The sequence below is a fragment of the Serinus canaria genome, chromosome 1A, assembly GCF_022539315.1.
Source record: "Serinus canaria isolate serCan28SL12 chromosome 1A, serCan2020, whole genome shotgun sequence".
Lineage (NCBI taxonomy): Eukaryota > Metazoa > Chordata > Aves > Passeriformes > Fringillidae > Serinus > Serinus canaria.
In genome coordinates this window covers 64659344-64682411 of record NC_066314.1, presented here as the reverse complement: position 1 = coordinate 64682411, position 23068 = coordinate 64659344, and positions in this window count along the sequence as shown.

Below are 23068 nucleotides of genomic sequence, written 5' to 3'. Positions count from 1 at the left end.
ATCTTATCTGTAAAGTCCCTTCTCTGCCCGACTGGGATCTGACCAGCACGGCAGCCAAAGGCACTCTGCCCACCTCCAAGGCGGGCACATCTTTTATAACAAAAACTACGTATGTCATATTTACCTTTTACCCCCAATACCTATCACCCTCGTCACCGGATACACTCTCACCCCAGACCAATCCCCAAGTGCCAACACCACAGCAGAAGATGGATGACAAGAAGAAGGAGGAAGAGTCTTGTGACCTGCCTTGTTTCCTCCATCTTGTCTCCTTAACCCCCCTGTACAGAAACCCCAAAATCTGTAATTTACCCTATAACTACGTTTTTCCCTTCACCATTCACACCCGGGTAATTCCCACAGGTTCCATCTTCTCATACATCGGTGGCACATCCCTAGATGGATCAAAATCAAGCCACCAAGTGCTTTTGGCAACATTCCAAGACCCCCGAGCCCCCCAAGGGTTCTCTCGGTAGCTCTGGACATCAGGAGTGATGTTCTGGGTTCCCACAGAACCTCTGGTCCTTAGGTCACCTGGAAATGCTATTTAATGACTCTGTTAGCAATTCTATCCCACCTCTTTCTTCAGCTTCTTCTGCTCCTTCTTGCACTGAACTGGCATAAGGGGTTTCACCTCATGCTTTGTGGGTTTTGGTGTAACAGAGCAAGACAAGAGAGTGTCTGGGGGCCAAGGGCTTGCAGGAGCACATTCCAGGATTGTCTGTGGAGCTTTTGGACCTGGCCATCTACTGTACACATCAGAATTGCATGGGACTGATCTCAGCCCATCAGGCAGTTCTTTCCCATCCCATGTTGCAGTGAATTCACATAAGGCAGCAATTTTTCAAAGGCATTTAAGTAGTCCATACTCAGTTGATTTTCACAGGGAAAGTGAAACAAAGTGTAATTCTAAACAAAATTATCCCTTCCTGCCAATTTCAGGGCTCTGCAGTGAGCCCAAGTGGGCTCTGCAGTGAAAATAGCTCTTGTTTTTCCCTTCTCTTCCTCCCCCCCCACCCCCCACCCGGTAAAACAGAATGTTTTTCCCCAACACTCATTCTTGGAAATCATTCTATTTATTTTAGATTAAATTTTCCAACACATCTCAGATTGAGACACAGACATGGCATGGAAAATTTCAGCCCAAGCATTCAGTGTTTGGCAAAATTACAAGCAACTGGGACCTAAAATAGGATGAGTTTGGCAATTTAGGATGCACTAACAGCCTTCCTTCTAATAAACATTCTTGTTCAAAGGTTATTAGGTTATTAAAAGACTCAAGAACAAGTCTGAAATTCAGAATAGACCAAAAATAATACTGGTGTCCTGTCTGAACTTTCTAGTCTTTATGGTATAGTACTTTGAAAAATCATTGGAAAGCAAAGTTGTGTGACTAAAGCCAGTATAAATCTTAACGATAATTTTCTGGTAGGCTTAAGAGTTGAAATATTGTCTTTAGCTTCAGTGGTGATATTAACAAAATGCAGTGTAGCGCTAGAAAAGCTACAGAAAAGGAAATTGAGAATGATCTCCAGAGATAAAGAAATGTGCAGGATGGAGTAAAGTAATTTGCATAAAAATTGTCAGATTGGTATTTAATTGAATTATACTGGATCTTACATTTTTTAGATAATATCAGTTTGAGTTACTGTTGTAGGTTATTATAGACTGGTGTATTATTAAAAAATAAATATTCTTGAAACAAGTTTTGACAATGTGCTTACCTAGTAAAGTCTCCTGTTTAAAGCACTCGTGTTTTCTAATGTAGTGAAATATGATAGCACTAAATAAAACCTATTAAATTGGTGGTTTCCATCATTCTCAGTATAGATCTCTCCCACAGGTGCCTGGATTATGTTTGCAGCAGATTCAGCCTTGTGCAGCAGGCCAAGGATGGTACAATTGGGTGAGTATTGTTGATTGATGCTGTATCATTATAGTACAGTCAGCCCTTTCTTTCCATGCCCTTGTTCTTGTTGTTCAGCCACTAAAATAATACTTCCAGGTTAAAAATGCCATGTTTTTAAAGCTTATTGCATGTGAGTAACACTGCTGTGGCACGTTAAAATGCCACAATGCCAAGAAGAGTGCTAAATAATTGAATAAATATTGCTGTGTTTAGAATATTCCTGTTTGTGGAGAGAACTCAAAACCTGAAAGCACATTATTTGCCATAATATGATTCAAAATGTGCTCTAGCAAATAAAAAATACTGCTGAAACTCCTGAAACTCCTCTGATGACTGGTTTAAGCCATAGTATAGAAGCAAAACTGCCATTTTAATACCTATATGTGTATGGGTTTTTAAAATTTAAGCAATGTCCATTTTTTTTTTTTTGATCTAGCTGAAATTTTTGATGTTCAATTCTCTAAGTAGTGATTTCATCATTTTCCTGTTCATTGGTGATTTCCTCAAGAACTGAAACTTGTACTTGAGTTGGACCTGTGAGATAGAATATAAATGACTGAGACATTTCAATATGTGTGTGTGATGAACAACTACTGGCCAGTGGTCACTACGTTACTGTCCTCTTGCATTAAAAACAAACCTGCAGACTGTATGTCTGATTTTAGTCATACTCATGCTTGGTTTTAATCTGGCTCCCCTTGATTCCACAGTAGCACAGATGAAAATCATGCAGATCTTTCTAACTGATGCAGCAGTTAGAAAATCTGATGCTTTTGGCACATTTTTAATCTCAGCACTCCCAAATAGTGGGTCACAATATTCTGGTCCCTCCCACAACAAGTGGAACATTGAAGTGTATCCCATAATCCTTGCTTTAGTGCTGACTGTTGTGAGTCAAGCCAGATATGTTAAAAATTGATGACTGCAGAAGCCCCAGAACATTGATGCTTCTGATTTTTGTGGAAATCTAGTTTATGGTAAGTACTTTTTAATGTTACTATTTACTGGTTTGCAATGATAGGTGTTTTTTTTTTAAAAAAATTCAGTTCTGATGTTGTCTCCAAGAATCTTGATATATTGTGGGCTCTACTGGGATATTTTACTGTGTGGTTCATCCACACCACCAACTTGGACCAATGATTAAAAAATGGGGTTAATTATAAACCTCTGAAGATCTCAGATGGAGATTTGCTGTTATTTGCATTACTAGATGTCGAGGTGATGCAAGCCTGTGAGGATGAATGAAAGCAGTGCTGGAGAAGTGTGGGTAGTCAGGCTGGAGGTGTGATCCCTGGTCACACAGACCTTCACAGCCTGCTGGAGCCCCTTGGTATTCCATGGGTTTTCTTCAGAGGGATGGAAACCTACCTGCTTGGCTCAGCTTGCCAATGGCCCTAAGAGAACAGCGAAGTGTACACATAGCTGGAGGAACTCTGAGGAAAGTTAAGTAATTGTATAAACAGGCTGCATTCTGTTCTGCTTGATCATTGTGGGGATTAGGAACTGATCCTTTCCAAAAATCGTAGGTGAGGATTCTGTTACTCCTCCAGAAACTGACAGCAACTCAGGAAAAAAGAGGCAGAAATCCAAAGAATTGTCTGAGCCATTTTGCAGTGTTGGGTGACATCAGGTCAAGTTCAGTACAAATGCAGAATTTGCCCTGATTGATGCTTCAGAAATTTGCAGCAGTCTGCTTGCTTAGTTTCCTTGGAAATGGTGGCAGATATGTAGGGAATCAGGGACTCTCTGGAGTAGAGCTAGAATACCCAAGACTGAAAATGACCTCTTAACATGGTGTTTAAGGCTCAGAGAGGGAGCTCTGTATTCTAGTTGGTGGTAAGAGAGCAGCTGCTTTTATTTTAAATGAATATATGACAAAATAACTTCTCTTTAGGATGGAGCTAAAAAAGGTAAAACCTATTTCTCTCTTGGCTTACTCCACAGCATTTTCTTTTTAATTTTAAGGAGAACATCACTGCCCAGACTCAAAACCAGTTTGTGACCTTCCTGCTGCCAGCTGTCAGGTGTCTAAATCCTGGGTATATGCACCTCTCTACCAAGTGTTTCTAACAGCAGCCAGGTGAACAAGTTCCTGTTCTCTTGTCCCATTCCAAGTAGTCCTGAATTGTATAAAAACTTTGTTGCTCACCTACAGTCAGAGACTCTTGTGTAGCAAGGTGTCAGAAGAAGTCCAAATGAGTGGCAAATAGTCCAGAAGTGCAATACATGAATCCCTGGTTGCCAGCTCCTAACTGCAACGGGAGGTGCTGATGTCTGCTTTCACACATTTGCTTTTAATCAACAAAAAGTATGTGTCTGTAAAGAAAAGCTAATCCTGTATGACATGGACCATCATTGCTATTATCTATTTTAGCTTTCTATCTGTTGTTTGGATCTGATTTTTTTGTTGTTTGAATTTGAAGGAAAAAAATTTGGAAAATTATTATAAGCTTCATTCACCTATGTAATTGTCCTTGCCTAAATTAGTACTTTTCAATAGCAAGCTTTCTTTAAGAATGGCAATGCAGTTTGGCATGACACAATGCAAAATTCTTATGTTTCTCCTTGTAAAATTCCACTATGGTCATCATTTCCAGCTGATCCTCCAAAAAGTTTGCTCTTGGCTCCTATTTTATAAGTACAATGAAGGCTGTGCCAATAGCTTGTGCTTATCTAGCTTGGTTACAACAGTTACAGCCTGGTTTTCCAGCCCTAGGAAACAACTGAAACAATATTGATTTGCTTCAAGCCTGCCAGTTTAACTGGCACCATGATCAAGATTCCAGTAGCTTTCTAAATTTGGGGTTTTTTTCCCCAGTGTATCTGCCATGTATGAAACTTCATTAAAAATAAGGAAAAACTATGCTGGTTTAAGTTTGTTTTTTTAAAAAAACATGATTTCAGGCTGGAAGATTTGCTTCTGTTGGTGTCATGAACTTTTTCAATTAATTTTTTAAACAATGCTGTCACATAAGTTCTTGGTGGGAACCTAACACTCCAGCATGGGTTGGGAAGCTACACTTTTCTCAAAAAATTCTTTGCTAACTTGAGGTGGTATTTTCTTACTACAGGCTGAAAACACATTCTGTTCATCAATCTAACTTTGAGATATAAAATGCAAACCGCTAATGTGCATGATTCAACTAAAGCTACACTGAACTTATTCTTACATTTGAAAAAAATCACAAATAAATCCTTTATGCAGGACATAAACACAGAAATGGTAAAGCCTAAAGAAACCCTAAAAAGTAATGATGAAATGAGAAACAGAACTGAAATTTCATTTTAACCACATAGTTTTCTATTTGTTGTAATGCTTGGATAAACATCTAGAACTGGAATTAAAAAAGTAGCAAGAATGTGTGCTCACAGCTTAATATTTTACTATGAAATTCCAACCACACACTTTGTGTATAAGTAAGTAATTACTCAGCTAAGCCAAGTTTGAACGCTCCAGCCAATTCTTGCTAAAATAGATTGCACCTCACTATTGGAAGGGTGTTAGCAGAATTTTGTTGTTTACCATATTAATTTCTTCAAACAAATGCCTAATATCTCATTTTTGCAGTTGCAAAAGGACTTCTAGAGGCTTATATACATGCTACTTTCAACAGGCAAAAAGAGGTGGAGACAAACTTTGAATATATGAAAAAAGACACTTTGAAGAGTGGTGATGAACATGACTTTAAAATAGCAGGCCTTTCTACAACACATGGCAGAGCATGATTGGTATCTATGTTAAAAAGAGGCAATGTGGAAATCACACTTATTTGACAGTAATGCTTTCAAGCTTCTTCTTTGGCAAGATAAGAGAGCCCTAAAATGTAACAATTGAGTTTCTTGGGTTTCATATTGATGTGCAAGTGGTGACTAATTCTTATTTTTTTTATTTATACACTTAATGTGCATGAGCATCTAATCAGCTGAAAGTAAACACAAGTATCTTTAGCACAAAGCATTTATGATGTCTATGAAATTTCTATTCAGTTTAAGCTTTAAAAATGTTTGTTTTTTCAGTATTTCCCAGTCAGAAGTGAAAGCTTTTCTTATACAGTTCCCCCCATATGCAGATACTGAAATCCACTTCAACACTTTTGCCTTGTGAACTGGGAATGAAATTTCCCCAGTACAATGAAGGGTTTTATTCCTAGTTTTTGATCACTCCAATACAGATACTGAGAAGTTGAATTAATCACTTAATAAATTAAATAGGAAATAACATAATTTAACTGAAAACAGAAAGTGAAGCTTGATTACTGAAGACAGGAACTACATTTCACCCAGAAATGCTTTGGAATACAGCAGAGAGTTATAAGGATATCATACTAGCAAGCTGCAACTGGGCCCCCATTTATGAACTGTAACCTCCAAAGTCTTTTAAAGTTTGTTTTTCCTTTATTTTAACTAACTGGTTTCAGGTAAATTCTTTTAGAAATTTAGAGTGTGTGAAAGATCACTGAAAAAAGCCAATTTGCTGTTTTAATACTTTTTTCTCTTAGATTACCAAACCGATATTTTGAAAAATACCTTTTTAAAAAGAAATTACTTTTAAGAATTTCTGTATGGGTTTTATTCCAAATCCAAAGATCCTGACTCAAGCTTTTACAGTTTTAGGGGAAACTATTGATAGATGTGTTGGATTGAAGATGCAAGGTGCATAATTTCACCTCTTTCAGACTGGATGCAAAAGGTGATTGAATTCACAACAAAATATAATTGCTTGACATCTTTATGGAGCTTTGAGTAATTTCATTAATCCTTTAATGAAATTAATGATACACACTGAGAACTGAGGTATGAAGTAGTTTCTTGATTTTTCTCTTTAAGCCTGTTGGTTTTTTGTTTTGTTTTGTTTTTTTTTTTCCAAATTGGAGCAGGGCTGCCTGACCAAACCAATCCACTCCACCTGGGTAAGGAGTGAGTGTCGGGATGTCGCCCCTTATCCTGAAGCGGCTGTTCCCAGGAGGGGACACGCTGAGCCCTGTGCGAGCACCAGGATCCTGGAAATCCCTGGAGTCCGGGAACGGCACCACAGGACACAGAGCCCGAAGTCAGGGCCACGCACTGTAAACTGCTCTGGGAATAAAGGCACTGCATAAATCACTGTCTTTTTAGATGAGTGTCATTTCTTTAATAGGAAATACATAAAAGAGGTTTCCGTAGCCTCTTCAGCGTGTAAGACACAAAGCAAAACAAAAAACGCAAACAAAAACAAAACACCCAAACAAAACAAAATGCCCAAACTATCCTTCGAAGAAAAGAAAAGGAAAAGAGAAAAAAGAAACACCACCTTCAAGAACGAGTGCTGTGTAGCGGTGATTCCGCTCGTCCGCCGCCGCTCCCCGAGGCCGCGGTGAGGGAGCCACGCTGCCCGGGGCTCGGCGGGCGCAGAGGCCGCTCGGGACGGCTCTGCCCCGCGCTGTTCCCCTCCCTCGGGCGGGATCCCGGCTCAGCCCGGCCGCCGCAGGTGCCCGGCGCCGCTCGCTGCCGCCCTGCCGGGGCCGGGCTCAGCCCTGCCCGGGCACAAGCGCCCTCCCTCCGCAGGTGCGCGGGGCCGGGCAGGGGCGGCCGGCGGGGCCGGTTCGCCGCGGGCCGGGAGGCGCGGAGCCCACGGCGCTCCCCAGGACGGCCTGCGCTGCCGAGGTGGGAAGGCGGTGAGGGGGTCCCGGGGGTCGGTGCCGGGCATGAGGGAAGCGCTGTGCTCTGGGGGGACAGCGGGCGGACCGGCGGGTCCCGGGAGCGTGAGAGGGGGACGGCGGCCGCCGAGGCGTGGAAGGGCCGCCCTGTCCGGCTGGAGCCGCCTGAGGCGGGGGATGTCGGCGGAGCGGGGCTGGAGGGATGTCGGAGAGCCCTCTCCGAAGCCAAAACACAAAATGCCCCCTCAGCCAGGACCCGGCAAAGCCAAGCGGCAGGTGGGTTTTGCCCGGCCCGTGGCTCGGGCAGCGGGCGGGATGTGCCAAGGGGCCGGGCAGGGCTCTGTCCCTGTGCCCGCTCTGCCGGGAAGGCCAGCGGGTGCCTGGGAAGGTGGCTGGGGAAGGCTTCAGTGGTGCTAGCTGTCTGTGGGTGATTGAGCCAGGTGGTGGGATAGAGGTGTGTCATCCTTTACTGTGGAATTAGGGAGTGATACGGGTGATAGGCAGCATTCATTCTTTCCTTCTGGATGTACCAGTTGCCTGCTGTGTGAATAAGTTAGGGTTATGTCAGGTGATCAGAAGTCGGACCTTCAGTCTGAGCTTTAACTGGGCAGGGGTGGGGAAGAGAAGGAACAAGGAGATGAATTAATTGTCATTGATACTTCACTTTTTTCATCATCTCTCCCTCTTCAGGCAGCCCTTTGAATTAATAAAACTGAATACATTTGTAACTCTCTCAAGTAGCTGCCAGCAGTGTAGGAGTGATTACATTTTGAGTCATTCCTTCTTTTTTTTTTTTTTTCTTTAATTTCTTTACTGGGATTTCACCTTGCATTTTGAAGACTGATTTTGATCTGCTCCTCCTTCTCATAGAATAGGTTCAGCAATAAGAAATACTCATTGGAGCTCAGTAGTGATATCCCTCCCTAGCTCCTGCTGACACTTGTTGCTGAACTGGCTTTTATGGTTTCTATCCCTCTCTGTTTGACCAGTCTTTATTTACTCATGTGTAATGGAGAAATGGATGTGAAGTTAGGACAACTTAGTCGTTCGTAAGACTTCATAAACTTCTAGATATTTGATTCCTTTGTAGAGTGCTGGTGAACCAGCACTCATATTTACAGTAGTAGTAGTGATATATATGCTGTGTACATACAGCTTTAAAATAGTTTTGCTGTACTGCTAAATATTTACAGGCCTTAAATGTGACTCAGAAGTAAGCTGAGGCTGCTTTGCACATTTTCTCATCACAAATCTCAAACATTGCTAGCTCAGTTAATTTTACTTTGTACATTGTCTCTGACTTGGTCACATATAAGCATGTTACTGTCTATAAAGCCTTTAATTGGAGTTGACTGGCCCTGCTACAGCTGCCTCAGCAAAGCCTACATCAGCTCTCCTTTAACAAAACACTGGCACAGGACAGTCTGAATGCTGACCCTCTACTTATGGGGAGGTAGTTAAATGAAACCTTGTCTCCATGGAGGATTTTATGACAAAATGACTCTTAAAAAAGTCAAGTACATGTCAGTGAAGGTAGGCACTGGTGCTTGGGACTGAGACCTGCAGTAGCTGGGAGGCTGTAGCCATGCAGTGCTTCTCTCTCCTGTGACAGCTTGGAGAACAGGGCTGCCTGTTTTGAAATCTGTATTTAAAAATATATTGTATATATTTTCCAAAAGCAATAGGTAACATTGTAAAATCAAATGACCTGAAAATGACTAATGGTTTTTGAAAATAAACTTGCCTGGTCATTATTCTTTTCACTAGACTTTCAGAATTTTTGTCATCATGGCTGATACTTACTTTTAAATGCTCTGGTTTCCAGTGTGTAAGTAATGTAAAGTTCACAGAAGACGTGGAAATCATCAGCCTAATGCTGAGTTTCCTTGTTCATAGAAAAAACCAAAATCCAAGTACACAGGATATGCTGTATGCTGTTGCCTGCTACATGGTTAAGAGAGCTCCTGAAAAAAGTAATTTTTGTTTTGTTTTGTTTCTTTTTCTTTTTTTTTAAAGAATGCAGGATAAGGATGGGATTGGGAGAAAATTTCCTGCAGAAGAGCTGTGGTATAAAATATAGGCCAATCAGAGAGTATAGTTAACTTCACATTCTGCATCAGAAATACATATTTAAATTTTTTTACAAAGTAAATTTGAGTCTTAAGAAAGATAAGAAACTTCATGCTAAATGTTCTGGTGGGCAGAGAGGAGGAAGAATCTACCTCTGTATAAAGTGAAACCTAGATAAATTCATAGCATGAAAAAAGGAGCTACAGTGTAACTCCCCCAGAAAGAGCTTACTGCTGCATGTACTTTTACTCTGTTAAGGTGGGGATATTATCATTTACCAATGGGAAGGATTCCCCATTTCATACCCAGACATCTGAAAATGTACCACACTGCATGGGAAACTTGGCACAGCCAGCCAGAACCTTTTTTCCATTTCAATAAACTAAGCCAGATTTTAGCATGGATGGGGAGCACATTTTCAGATGCTTAATGATTTTTCTAATCCTGTGACCTGTGTGCCTTACGGAAATCTTCCAGGACTGCCCCATGAACCTGCTGTGTGGCTCTTTATACCACCTTTGGGATTTGGATGTTTACTTGGAATCAGCAATGGCTGGAGGAGAAGAGACAGGATGGTTTCACTAGATCAGGGTAGAACAAAGTAAAGCAGTTTGAAACCTAAGTCTTCTGCAACTAGCGTTTGAATATCTGTGTGATTTCTGGCCCTAACTTACTTTATGCCTCTGTTATGTGTATGTAGGAAAGTTTTTTATAAACTTTCAAAATAGCATGGCCCTAGTGTCAGGCCTGTTGAATTGTCTGAATTAACACAGATCTTTGCTGCTGAAGTAGCGGATAGGGCAGATGAGTGTTTCTCAGACTTCTTGCAAATGTGAGCACTTACTCTTCTCTTTTTATGCACTGCCTAAGTAAAACGTTACTCCTGTAGTACTTTAATTGCTGGCAGTAGCTCAATTCCTTGGGATGCTGGATGGAAAAGGGCAGAGAAATCAGCTGCAGTGATCAGCTGTAGTGTGAGCACTCAGTACATTGGCCAGGAGCAGCACAGTGCTCCCAGCAGTGAAGGGAGTGGTAGGTAGCTTCCTAGCCAGAGTAAATCCATGCAGCAGGTAATTACAGCTGGTGCTGACTCCCCTGGAGGAAATGAGCTGCTTCCAGCTGTAAATCAGGGCTGTTTGGTTTTATTGTTTTTCTTGTTACTTTTTAATAGCTTAATATTTTAATTAAGTTTTCCCCTACCTGTTTATGACTCCCACCCTTTGAATCTTCCTGTTAGTTCATTGAGAAGTGCACCTCAGGTAAGAGAAACACTGGTTGGTTTGTGTCCTTATTTTTTTAGAAAATGTCACTTGTCAGATAGCAGCGTTATCAGAACCTCCATTGTGGCTTGTTACTGTAATTTTACCAAATAATAGTTTGTCTTTCATGAAAGAACTGATTCCCAAGTCCATTTCTTTGGCTCAAATTTGATGAAGTGTATTACTACTAGTATAAGTTATTTCTGCTAGGGTAGGGAGAAGATGTGTGCAGCTGAGAAAGATTGGAGGATTCTTTTTGTAAACAATTCTTAATTCTAGTCTGCTACTACTTCTAGTAAAATAAACCTTAAATTTTTGTCCAAGGTACTTTAAAGTGACAAGGGAAGAGGGAAGCTTCTAACTTATAAATTAAATTTCAAAATGCAAGGAGCTCACATACTTATTTCTCCTTTTATTCTGTAATGTAATTTGCAGGTATTTTAACATAATACATTGAAACTTAGGAGAAAAAAAGCTGTCACTACTGAATACATTGGCATGTTACTAAAAGGAAGTTACCTAGGGCTGTGTGTTTGTGAGCCCAATACAGCAGCAGCCTGCCTCATGTACCTGCTGGCAGCCTGTGACATGAGCACAGGCTTGGGGCAGGCTCAGACAATGGAATGTGTGTCAAAGATCCAGCTGCTGCTTTGCTGGTCTGTTTGTTAGTCACATGTTTCCCTTTGTTTAGTTCTAAAGAAAGTGTCTGTCTCTGCAGTAAGAATGAAACAGAGTTTCTACTAATAAATGAGGGAAAATCAGGCAAGTGTTGATTCTTCTGCTCAATACTTGTGGGTACTTTTGTTCAGAATGTAGCTGGATGCCAGTTTGTGTATTGGGAAAAATGTAAAAGGTTTCTTTTGAAATCCACAGAGTTTCCACTAAACATTTTCCATAGTGGAGGAAAGGAAGGTTCTCCCAGTGGAGCTTACCTTTGTGACCCAGGGTATGGCCACACATGCTCTTGGCCATGGCTCTTTGGGGTACCATGCTTACCAACTGACCTCACTGTCAATTTTGTTCTAGTTTGGTTTTGGGTTTAACTTTGCTGAAGGCCCCCACCCTTGTACTCTGCAAACACAACTTCTGTGTGACTGCTCCAGCCTGGCTGAATCAAAATGGTCTTGGTGAGCTTAAATGTTTTCAGTAAGACATTTTAAAAGGCAGACATAGTTTGCTGAGTCCTGCCATTATGAAGACTCACAGTGTCCTTATTTTGCAATACTTTGATAGTGAATGGTATTTTAATGTACATTTAAGCCTGAATCCTGTCATGTGTTAATTTATCACTGGTTTTCTTGTGCAACAGCAAAATGATCCTGAAAGTGGAATTTAAACATGGATAGGGATGCATTGACACTTTTCAGGAGCTAGTTCAGCAAACAAGCCTTGGCTGCACATGTTGGCAATCTGGAGCCTATATGTGGCCATGGCGTCACATCATTATTAGCTCAGCCCCTCTATGTGCAGATACAAACAACAAATACTGCTTGGTTTCCACACTGTACACTAGAAAAAGATGTTCCTATGTTTCAGGATTAAGAGATGAAAAATTCTTCTAAACTTTTTGGAATTGTCACTCTGATGAGTTTAAAGTAGTTGTTTTCATTGTATATCATGGCTTCCATCCTTCTCAGTGGAAGTTGACTCCAGTTTCAGTGGTTTGGCCCTTCCCATTTTCTATAGTACCCTGAAATTAAAAAAAATCCTTTCAGTAGGAATGTCATACCTGACAATGAAAGATTGCTATACAACATATACTGATAAATTTCTGCTGTAATCCAGCTCTCAGTTGTCTTATTTACATAACATTTTTCACTTTGGAGAAGTGAGACAGCTCATGGAGGTTGTAAAAGCATCAGATTTGAATGCTGTGCCAAGAGTGAAGGCTGCCCTCTGCTTGCAAAGCTTGGACAAAAATGGAGTTATCTGTACCCTTCTGGTGATAGTGGGGAGAAGCATATGAAGAGAGATAAAGTAGGTACAGCTACTCCATTCCCAGGTGCCTTTTTTGCTTTGAAACCACAGAAGTGTTGAAGTGTTGAAATAGATACGGAAGCTGAGGGTGTGTTGGCTTCTGAGGAATACACTGTGAATACTGGAATACAGCTTCTCTGGTTTTGCTCTGATTCTGTAACCTTTCAGAAGTGTTAAAACAGCTTTAAGATGCTGAAGTAGCAGATAGCACTGTTACTAATTTTGTTGGCATTTAAGGAAAGTTAGAACTGCATTTTCTTTGACTGGTCTCTGCCCACAGGTTGGTAGAATAATTAATGAAATAGAAAAAGTTCCTGGAGGTGACAAGAATGTCTTTCAGGAGCATGTGCTGGGCACCAAATGCTGCATGAAAACATACACTGTAGCTGTATGGAATAATGTCTACATGTAAACTTGTTTGTCCACTTCCCTGTGATAGTGAAGTGTGAAGGACAAAGGCAGGAAAATGTGAGACACTTTGAGTGGCCTCTAATAAACATGGCTCAGGCTTTCATCAGAAACTGCACACACTGCAATTCCAACTGTGCACTATAGTGTTTCTCAACATATTCTATGGTATATTTTTTTAATGGCTGGAAAAGTAAGGGAGAGTTAGGAGATTTTTTTTTTTCTCTCTGTAGTAAAAAACATGCTGAAATGCTATACTTTTAATTCTAGACACATGATTCTTGTAAGCTGGATTTAATGGCTTTGCCTTCTGAGCTGTGTGTTGGTCATTCCCCTGCATCCAACTCTTTCCCTATGAAATATTTGTATGTCAGTCCTAATTTTTTGCTTCTCCAGGATTGATGTTTGCAATGTATTGTACTTCTCCTAAAATAAATGAGAGGAAAATAATATGGTTATTTGTCCAACTGGAATGATCATCAGTTGTAAAACTCAATGTTTTGCTTTCTTATTTGACTTTTGTATTGTTCAAATTTAAATTCCTCTTGTTGTTCCCCTAAGATTAATTCTGTACATAAAATGTTGGAGGTTGATAAGACTGAAAAAGTTGGGTTTTTACCTAAGGGAAGACATTTGGTCTTTGTAGGTTTTGCTAGAACATTTGATGCTTTTATGAGGTATGAAATGTAGTTGCTACCTTCTCTATTTTCTCTATGGTTGCTATGTTTTCTAATTCTCCAGTTTCTGCACAGTTTTAGTTGTATACATGTTTTATGATGCAGAAGTGATGCCTTAAGGAATCCTCTGCTGTGCTGGATGGCATTCACCTTCATTAGTAGGTATGGACTCAAAAAGATGCTTAATTCTTTTTCCTCCTCTAGAAGTGAGTTGCTCATGCATCCCCGTTAGTATTCAACTGCAAATTTGGAAACCCACAGTTGGTTTTATGGGACAGAAAAGGCATTTGGAAAAGTTTCCTGACTATGGAGCCAGTGCAGTTATCCATTTTTAATTATACATAATGCATATTACCCTGAATAGGTAGTACTCACTGGCACTCTAGGTTCTGATTTCTGTAGCTCAGCCAAGCAGATTGTACAAGTTCTTTTGAAATTCATCAATGCTGTCTCATAGAACAAGGTTGCAGGCTTAAAAGAAATCCAATCAAGGCATTGTGACCATATATAATAGCACAAAACTACTGACTCAATATGAAAAGTATCTTAAAAAGAGTGCACTGCTGCAGCTAACTAGCAGAATTTATGCTCTAATCCAAACATCAGGCACATTGCACAGGTTCAGTTGCTGTTTTGCACTTGTTACTGTGACCAGACTGATTTGTAAGTTTGGAGAACTGAGAGAGAAAAAGAAAAATCTGTATACTCTCTGTGTATAAAGAGAAATTATGTGTAACAGATAGAAAGTGCTTATTATTAATATAGTTCTTAACTTAATCTTAGGAATCCATCGATCAGTGCCTTGAAAGTATTCTCCAAGGGAGAATACGAATCTAAATATTTGTAATCATCCAGACTCTCTTGCATTTAAGGACAGCTTATTTCATTAAAAATCTAGAAAAATAGGTAACCATTGCTTTAAAAGCTTTGTTGTTGAATTTAACATGGCCTGCTTCATCCTTAGCATTGAATCTTACTGTATTTATGTAAAAGGTTTAAAAGAAAATCAACTTTTTGGATGCTGATCTCCTAGGCACTGATTTTTAAAATCAAGTCTAAAGCAATTTGCTTGGTTCTAAGTTATTTTACTAATTTTTCTACAAAAGGGCTTCAGTTATGAGACAGGTCTTTTTCAGGGATTTATCACTTTTTCCATAAACACGTAGCCTTGATTATACATTGGTACTGTGGTTTCTGTCTGGGAGTGCTTTTTCCCTGATGAAATAGTGAAAAGTAGGCTTTTAAAAATTACACAAAGAAGCTTTTCAGGCAAGAAGGCCTTAATTTAAGATTTTCTTGACTTTAAAAGTGGAGCAATTAAGCTGTATTAACATTTACTCTTTATTTTTAATATAATCTATTCAAACAGGAAGGTCAGGGACTAGTGCTACAGGTCCACAAGTCCTAAGGATCCCTAGCTCTGATCAAGGTCAGAATAGACTGTGATCTCATGTGATCAGTATTTTCCTTGGAGTTCTACTTAAAGGAAAACAAAATCTGCAAAAAAGAATGGTTCACTCTTCTAAACTCTAAAACGTACCAGTATTGTGGAATCTAAAGGGATTCCCTGCATGGAAATGCCCAAAAAAAAGAGGTCTCACCAGAAAAAGGTTCCCACCAAAGAGAATTACATCTTTAAAAGGAAGAACTGAAAACTTCAGGTTTTCATTATAAAAATAAGCTTACTTGCTCCAGGGTCCCAGTTTCCTAGCTGGATTGCATCTCAGGAAAGCATCCAAAAGTGGATACTTTTCACAAAAAGAAAAAAAAGGCTTTTTTGAAAACCTGGTTCATTGCTGAGGAACAGCTTTCATGGAAAAATTTTGACTACGTCTGTCTCAAGCATAGTAGAATACAAATTTATTCTTGTTTATTCCTGAGGCATCCAGAGTTAGGCATTATGATGTTTCTGAAATCAGCAATATACTTGACTTGAGAGCAGGCAGTATAATAGATTTCTTGTACAGAGTCCAGTTGCTGTATGTTACTCTTGGATCTGTTGGATAACACAAAATGTGCTTAATCATAAAGCCTGCCAGTTCTCTTCCCTCTGCTCTTCCCCTCTCGGCAGATTACCAGATTTATGTTTGATTTCTTGGATCTTTTTGTTACCTTTTTTTGCCAAAGAATTTGCTCTGACTGAACTTGCTGGAAAGGAGAAAAGCTGAAGAATGAGTTTCTTGCTCCTCTTTGTCATTAACAGTGCTGGTATTCTCTGCTGACAGCAGTAACCAGTCTGCATTGTTGCTTTACTCCTTCAGAACAGCAGCTATTCCAGAGAGGGGTGCAGTGTTCATAGAATCCTGAGGGAGCAACCAGGATCATCCAGTCCAATTCCTGGCCCTGCACAGACACCCCTCAATCCCACCTTTGGCCTGAGAGCGTTGTCCAAATGCTCCTGGAGCTGTGGCAGCCTTGGGGTCATGACCATTCCCTGGGGAGCCTGGGCAGTGCCTGAGCACTTTCTGGGGGAAGAACCTTTCCCTGATAACCTAAACCTCGCAAGTATTCCAGAGACCAACACCAGGTATGGATGACACAGAACATCAGGCTGTAGCATGTTCCAGCTGCAGCAGTATCTTAGTCCTGTCTCCTTTTCATGCTAATTCCAAGTCAAGCATGGTGGTAACACATTCTCTTAGGACAGAACTAGGATACACCCTTTCACATGACGGGTGAATTATCTCCAGGAATACTGGTGCAGTTGTTGCGTAAGTGTCAGAGTCACTGCTAGTGGGGTGCTTACCATTCAGTTTTGAAGCCTGTTCTAGACTTCCAAACATAATTGAAATTTTACATATAATAAAATTAAAAAAAAAAAATTGTGCTGTATGCCTGAGACTGGAAAAAGCAAATGAGATTGCAGACACAGCAGCTTCTCTGCAGGTGTGAAAAAGAAGTGCCAGTGTACCTCAAATGCTGTTCCCCTTTCCCAATTACACCTGGTTGCCTCTAAGAGTTTCTACTGATCTCTGGAGGGGTTTCTCCTGTTTTTTCAGCCCGTGGCATTGTAACATCACTCCTGTGTGTGGGTACAGCTCCAGCCAGGCCATTGAAATGCTGCAGGAGGTTCCCTAGTCCCCCATTTTTGCTTCCTCGAATAGAAACCTTTCCTTGTAAACTTAGCAACAACAACAGCAGCAAAGCCCAGACAAAAGAGAGCTTTTGGGTCACTCAGTAGTCCCAGGAGGGGCACTGCCAGCTGCGGGTCACTCCTTTGTGCTGTCTCCAAGTGGGAGGCATGGGCTCTGCTCTGCCAGCTTCAGGTTGGGAAGCCATAGGGTGGTCTGTGCCCCAATAAGAGCTTGTTTGTCTGTCTTTCCTGTTATGAATAGCAATGGGTAAGCATGTTTTGCGTGATTTCAAATCCACTTAAAGTTCATGGGTTTGAAATCAAAACCAGAACTCAAATCTTAGGAGGTTTGTGCTCTGTTAGGAGCTGGCCTTTTGCCAGGATGTGTCTGTTCATTTAACTTTTAACCCTGGAATCAAATACATACCAGTTTGCTATACCAGGTCACTTGAATTGCTTTATATCCTCTTCCTTATATTTTTTGACATCTGTTCCATTGCATGCATTTATGGGTATCAGAAAGTTGCTTGCAGAGGTGTTTGCTCTCTCATTGGCATACAAATTTTGTTTTCCATTTTCATCTTGTTTCCCAGTTTCTGGGCTCACAGCATGTGCCTTCTGCCTGTTCCTCTGTATATCTAAGACAATAAAAAGAGGCAAAAATCCGTCCTCTTTCAGGGCTGTATTTTAGATCCTATATGCTTTGAATATGGACTGAAATGAAGCCCCTACTATCTGTGCCCTGTAGTGTAGGTTTGGTTTACCTACCATTGTGTGTTTCTGAGAGGTGACACGGTCACAGCAGCTCTGCAGGGCACTGAGGAACAGGATCTTGCCTACTGCAAATATGGAATTTTTTTTTTTAAATTTTATTTTTCTACATTAAATCTACCTTGCCTCTAGTGCTGTTCTCTTCTATGCTGGTGTGCTTTTATGTGGGTGCATGAAACCCCAAGCAACCTTGATGTGGAAGTTCAAATAGACGGAAAATCATCTGCAGTGTTATATTATTTTGTAGGTGAACCCAGTAGTAGTCTGTTGATTCCGTGTAAGTTCACTTGCTGATTCTTCTCGGGTTTTTTCCCCCCTTGAAATAGTTGCACCTATTAAAAAATTCAAGTGTGGTTGTTTCTGTGCATCTATAAAGAAGAGATATATGTGTTTTTTGTTACCAGCATATTGTAGTTATGCGTTAGCAGACATTTTTAAGAGGTAATATGTTGATTTAATAAATTATATCCATGCTTTCCTTTGGTGAGCTGGAAAGTGTTTATTTTTCAGTGTTTTATACTGCGAGGTGATTATGGGGACCTGCTGTGATCATAGCTGTTCACTTAAATATAATCTCTTTGATCATGATTATCTGTAAATCAGATGCAATTTTTTTGAGTTTGTTTGGTTTTTTACAGACATGATCAAAAGCCTATAAATAACTTGGTCTGTCACTTCTGACATAATGTGAAATAGGGATTATTTGAACTGCAGTGTGAATTTTATGGTGTGTATATGTTCTCTGAGTCTAAGTGCAAGAGATAGGATTTTTAACATCAATGCTTGTGATTATGAACTTTGAATATGTTTTCTGTGTATATTTTTCATTTTAGGTATGTTGGAATGAATAAACTTGTAACTCACTGGAATATTTCAGAAAGCACTGCCCAGAATATCATGGGAGTACTCTTTTTAATTTAAATATATTTTCAATTTATTGTAAATATAGTTTAGTGATTTTATTTTAGATTAAAAGAAGTGTAAAGATTTTAGCTTTTTACAGTATCCTCACACTGGATCTTCATTGAAACCATTCTCTGTTTTTAAAACCTGTCATAATACACTATTTTATTTTAACCTGAGAAAGTAATTGAAGTAATTTGATGTTTTCTGAAAAAAAACCAAAAAAAAACCCCAAAACCCAAATCAAAGAGAGTTATTAACTTCATAAGGTTGATTATTTCAGCATTAAATATTTCATTTGAATGTTTTTTAAAGTAGATTTAAGCAAAACACTGTCAATTCTGTATACAGTTGCATGACAGTTATTTTTGCTGCCATGAGCAGTGTAACCAAAGTACGTGAGGAGCTGAAATTCTAAACAACAGTATTGGTTCATATTCAGATGTTCATTAAAATTTCCACTGGCATTTTCAGTGGCTATATTGCAGATTAAAAGTGACTAGAAATAATCTTACTAGCTCATTTTGCTTTTTCTCAAATCTCAATCATTTAAGACAGTAATGGTGGTGAGAGGTGCAGCTTATGAAATTACATTAACACCATTTTGGAGTTGATAGTTTTCTGCTCTAGCTATGAATGTTTCTGAGGTTCCTTTTTTTCTGTTTTCTGTCCCACTGGTGATCTACTGCACGAGGTCTGTAATCACAAATTCCACCTTAAATTTTAGAGCAAGTTTAAATTGAGTTTTAAGACTTAGAGACATCCATGCCACCAGAGGATGATTTCTCCCCATGCCTGTCCCCCACCTCCCCTAGTGTTTTAGAATTTCACCATGTTTCCTCTAAGGGCTTTGGATCAAATTTTGGATATAGTTACTGGGTTTAAATAGCAGACTTCCAATAAGAACTATTGTTCGCTGGCCTGCCAGCTGTTCTGTACCACAGTCTGGGCAATGGATCCTAGTCAGTAGATGTTATAAATCATGTTATTTGTCCTTTGCCAACTTTGCCCCTTCTCAAAAGGAAGCTGCCAGTCTGAATCTTGAAAGACCCACTGTGAAGAGCAGAAAACTTATGGTAGCTTGAAAAAGGGCTTCTTTTTCTCTTGTAAAGGCTAGTGAGGGGATGAGCAAAATAATCTTTTAAGATACAGAGTGCAGAGCAACTGCTGAAGCTGGAGGCTTTCATCAGCTGCTGTTTATTGTGAAGATGGCTCTTGGTTTATGTGTACATATAAGAATGATGGATATGGAACTGGGATAAGTTCATCTCTTTTTAAATTATGATTAAACAAGCAATTTCAATCACAAATTATGTGTCACCCTGTCTCTAATCTACCCATTCACTTTACAAAGTAAAGGAGGCAGCTGATTAAATTTAGCCAGCGTGTTTTTTTGCCTGCTGTCTAGACAATTGGCTAGGTTCCCGTTCCTCTGGTCTTAGCTCTCTTTCTTGCTTGTAGGCCCACTAGGCCACTTAACCATTCTGCTGTCGTTTGAACAGTGTGTTCCTGAGGCTGATAAAGAGCATGTGGGGATGGGCTTTTTTTCTTCTTGGGTTGTTAACAGAGAACATGGTACCAGTAAATAAACACACACAGGATCTCTGTTAATGCTAAGTGAGCCCTCTTAGAGTGAAAATTATTCTGCTCTAAAATCAGGTCCCTTTTTACTTGTGCTCCTGGAATTTAGATGAGCCCTTTCATCTGACGTCACTGCAAAAGCAGTGGACAGATTCCAGTGTGCTCTCTTTCCCACTTGGGTTTGTATGTACATAAGAAATCAGTGAAACAAAGAAAAAGAACCTGAAAATAAAACCTACAACAAACACTGTCCCACACCTCTCCTGCAATCAACAACAAACCCAAACTATCAACAGCCTTGACTTTAAGCACCAATCTCCAGGTTCTTTGGTTATAATCATCATTTGCATTTAGAGAACCAAAAGTTTTTGATATCATTGGGGCATATTGCAACACTATTGTTCCCCTCTAAAATGCCTCAGTGCATCTGCTGTGCTGGGTTTGTAGTGTCCTGAGGAGTCTCAATAACTTTGTTGTACAAATGGTTGTTATTTCTGGTGTGTGATTTCAGGCTAGAACTGCAGACTGACCTCTCAATTAGCCATGGGGTAAAGTGGAGCTCAGTTTTGAGTTAAATTTGGGATTTAGGTTGACAAGTAAAAAAAAAAAAATTCACACAGAAAGTGCTTGAAAATTTAATCTGCTCTTATGCGCTCTCTTTTGTACAAGGGGTCAGCCTTGTGGTTGAAGACAAATGGATGCAAAACAGTTGGGACTTGCTTCAAATCAGTGCATGTTGGTCAGTGCAGCATTGAGCCTGAGGGGTGTCCAGGTGTCACAGCACCCAGCCACGCTGGAAGGCAGGGAGAGGTGCTGGAGCAGTTGGGAAATGTGCTGCTTAGTGCATTTTCCTAATGCACCCCTACAGGTCCCTTCAGCCAGCCAGCAAACTGGACTTCCTGTGTAGGACGGATACAAAATGGACTGGAAATTGAATTTGTAAGAGACATAAAGATTCAGATGAAGTTGCACTTTCTGTCCAGGCCATCCATAATCAAAAACCTAATTTTTCCTCTAGAAACATAGGCATCCAAGTGGGTGTATTTTTAGCAGCTATAATTTTATCTGTTGTGGATTTTTTTTTCTTCTTTATTTTTTTTTTTCTTTTAGAAGGTCACATTAGTCCGCATCGTGGTGTGGTCTTCATCTAGTAATGTCATGTGGTTTTTGACGTGACACTAAGCAAGATACATCTCTCATGCAAATACTTGCTTATTGAAGCATTCAAATAGGCAAGCTGTCATTCATCATTTTCAAATTGCAGGTATTTGGTAAAGAATCTGTAGCAGCCAATGGTTTCATCCTTTCTGGTTTAATTTTCCTGATTGTCTGCATGGGGTGTGAAGTTTTTGGGGTGTTTTGTTTTGTTTCGCCTTTTTCTGTTTCCAGGATCAACAGAAGTTTGTGCAAATGCCATCTGTTTTGTATTTAAATTTACTGTACCTGCTGCATTTTCTTCTCTGAATGGGGCAGCCTGAAATACCACAACCATGTAACTTAACTCAGAAGCTGGGGTTTTTTTCCCTTTTACCCTCTATTACTGATTGTACTGTGCTCCTACTAATCCTGCTTTATTTTCCCTAGCTCAGCTTGCTGTGCAATTTTGCCTCACCTGTTTCAAAGTGATCTCATACCACAGTTCCTTAGACAACCATCTGTTTAAATTCTTGGTGATTTGATGGTCTTTTCTGTCCTTTTCCTTACAGTCACACACATTTCTAGTGTTTGGCTTCAAAAATGCTTTGCAAAATACTTTGCACCCTGCCAGAAAGTTTACCCTTTTGTCTTCAACTAACAGTTTAATTTTTTTTAATGTACGTGTCATAGTTATTTTTTCTTTCCTCACTTTTAAAGGAAAAAGTTAATATTTTTCATGTGCACTTTGCCCTTCTTATTTAAAGGAACTGGCCTCTACTCTGCCATTTTTTGGTTTCCAAGTTAGACACAAGCTTCCACAGAGGTAGTTCTTTGACTCTTGTTAATAAATAGAAGGCATTGTGTGGCTTCTGGATATTTTCTGCAAATTATATAGGTTCAATTTTATACGATGGAAAGGAAACACTGAATAGTTAGCTTCTAATTCCAAACAACATTAATGCAGTAAGGAAGACAATATCCTCTTTAAAATCTATTTTTGTCTTTCCCTCCAATTTTGCTATACAGTTTCCAGACCTTCCCCCAGACTCATCCTGCCTAGCTTCCTGTTGAAAACGTGAGGAAACATTTGCACGTATCCTCACAAAGAAGCTTTACTTGTTTGTTGGTCATTGCATATCATTTTCAGAGCATTATTTGCAGCTTAGACCCTCCAGAAAAGAAAAAACAAATCATTTTTGCTACAGCAAGTGAGATTTTTTTAATTAATTGGGGCTGTTTTGGCTTAGAGGCTAACACAGGCATACTTCTAATGAGAATAATGTCTAAAAATGTGTATCATGAACTAGGAGGAAAAAAAAAAGAGGCTACTCTTGAACCAAATTTCATATTGTGTTGTGTGAGAGATTCCACATGTTGTTACTTCATACAAATGTTTTCTCCCAAGAAGGAGAACAAAGTGGGATATTCAAAAGAACATAACAATAAAACATATGGATTAAAAAAAAAATCCTGTCATCTTAAATGAGCAATATCATTCTTTAGCTTGCCTCCAGTGGGTCTGAGATGTTTGTAGGCCGTTAAAATATGAGTTCATTCTAGGACAAAGAAGGTTTTTTTGTTTTTTTACGTTTTCCTCTGTAAATCATTGGTGGGGGGGAGAGAAAAAAGGGTGGAATTATGCTCTGGACGCTGCTGCCTTTGCATTT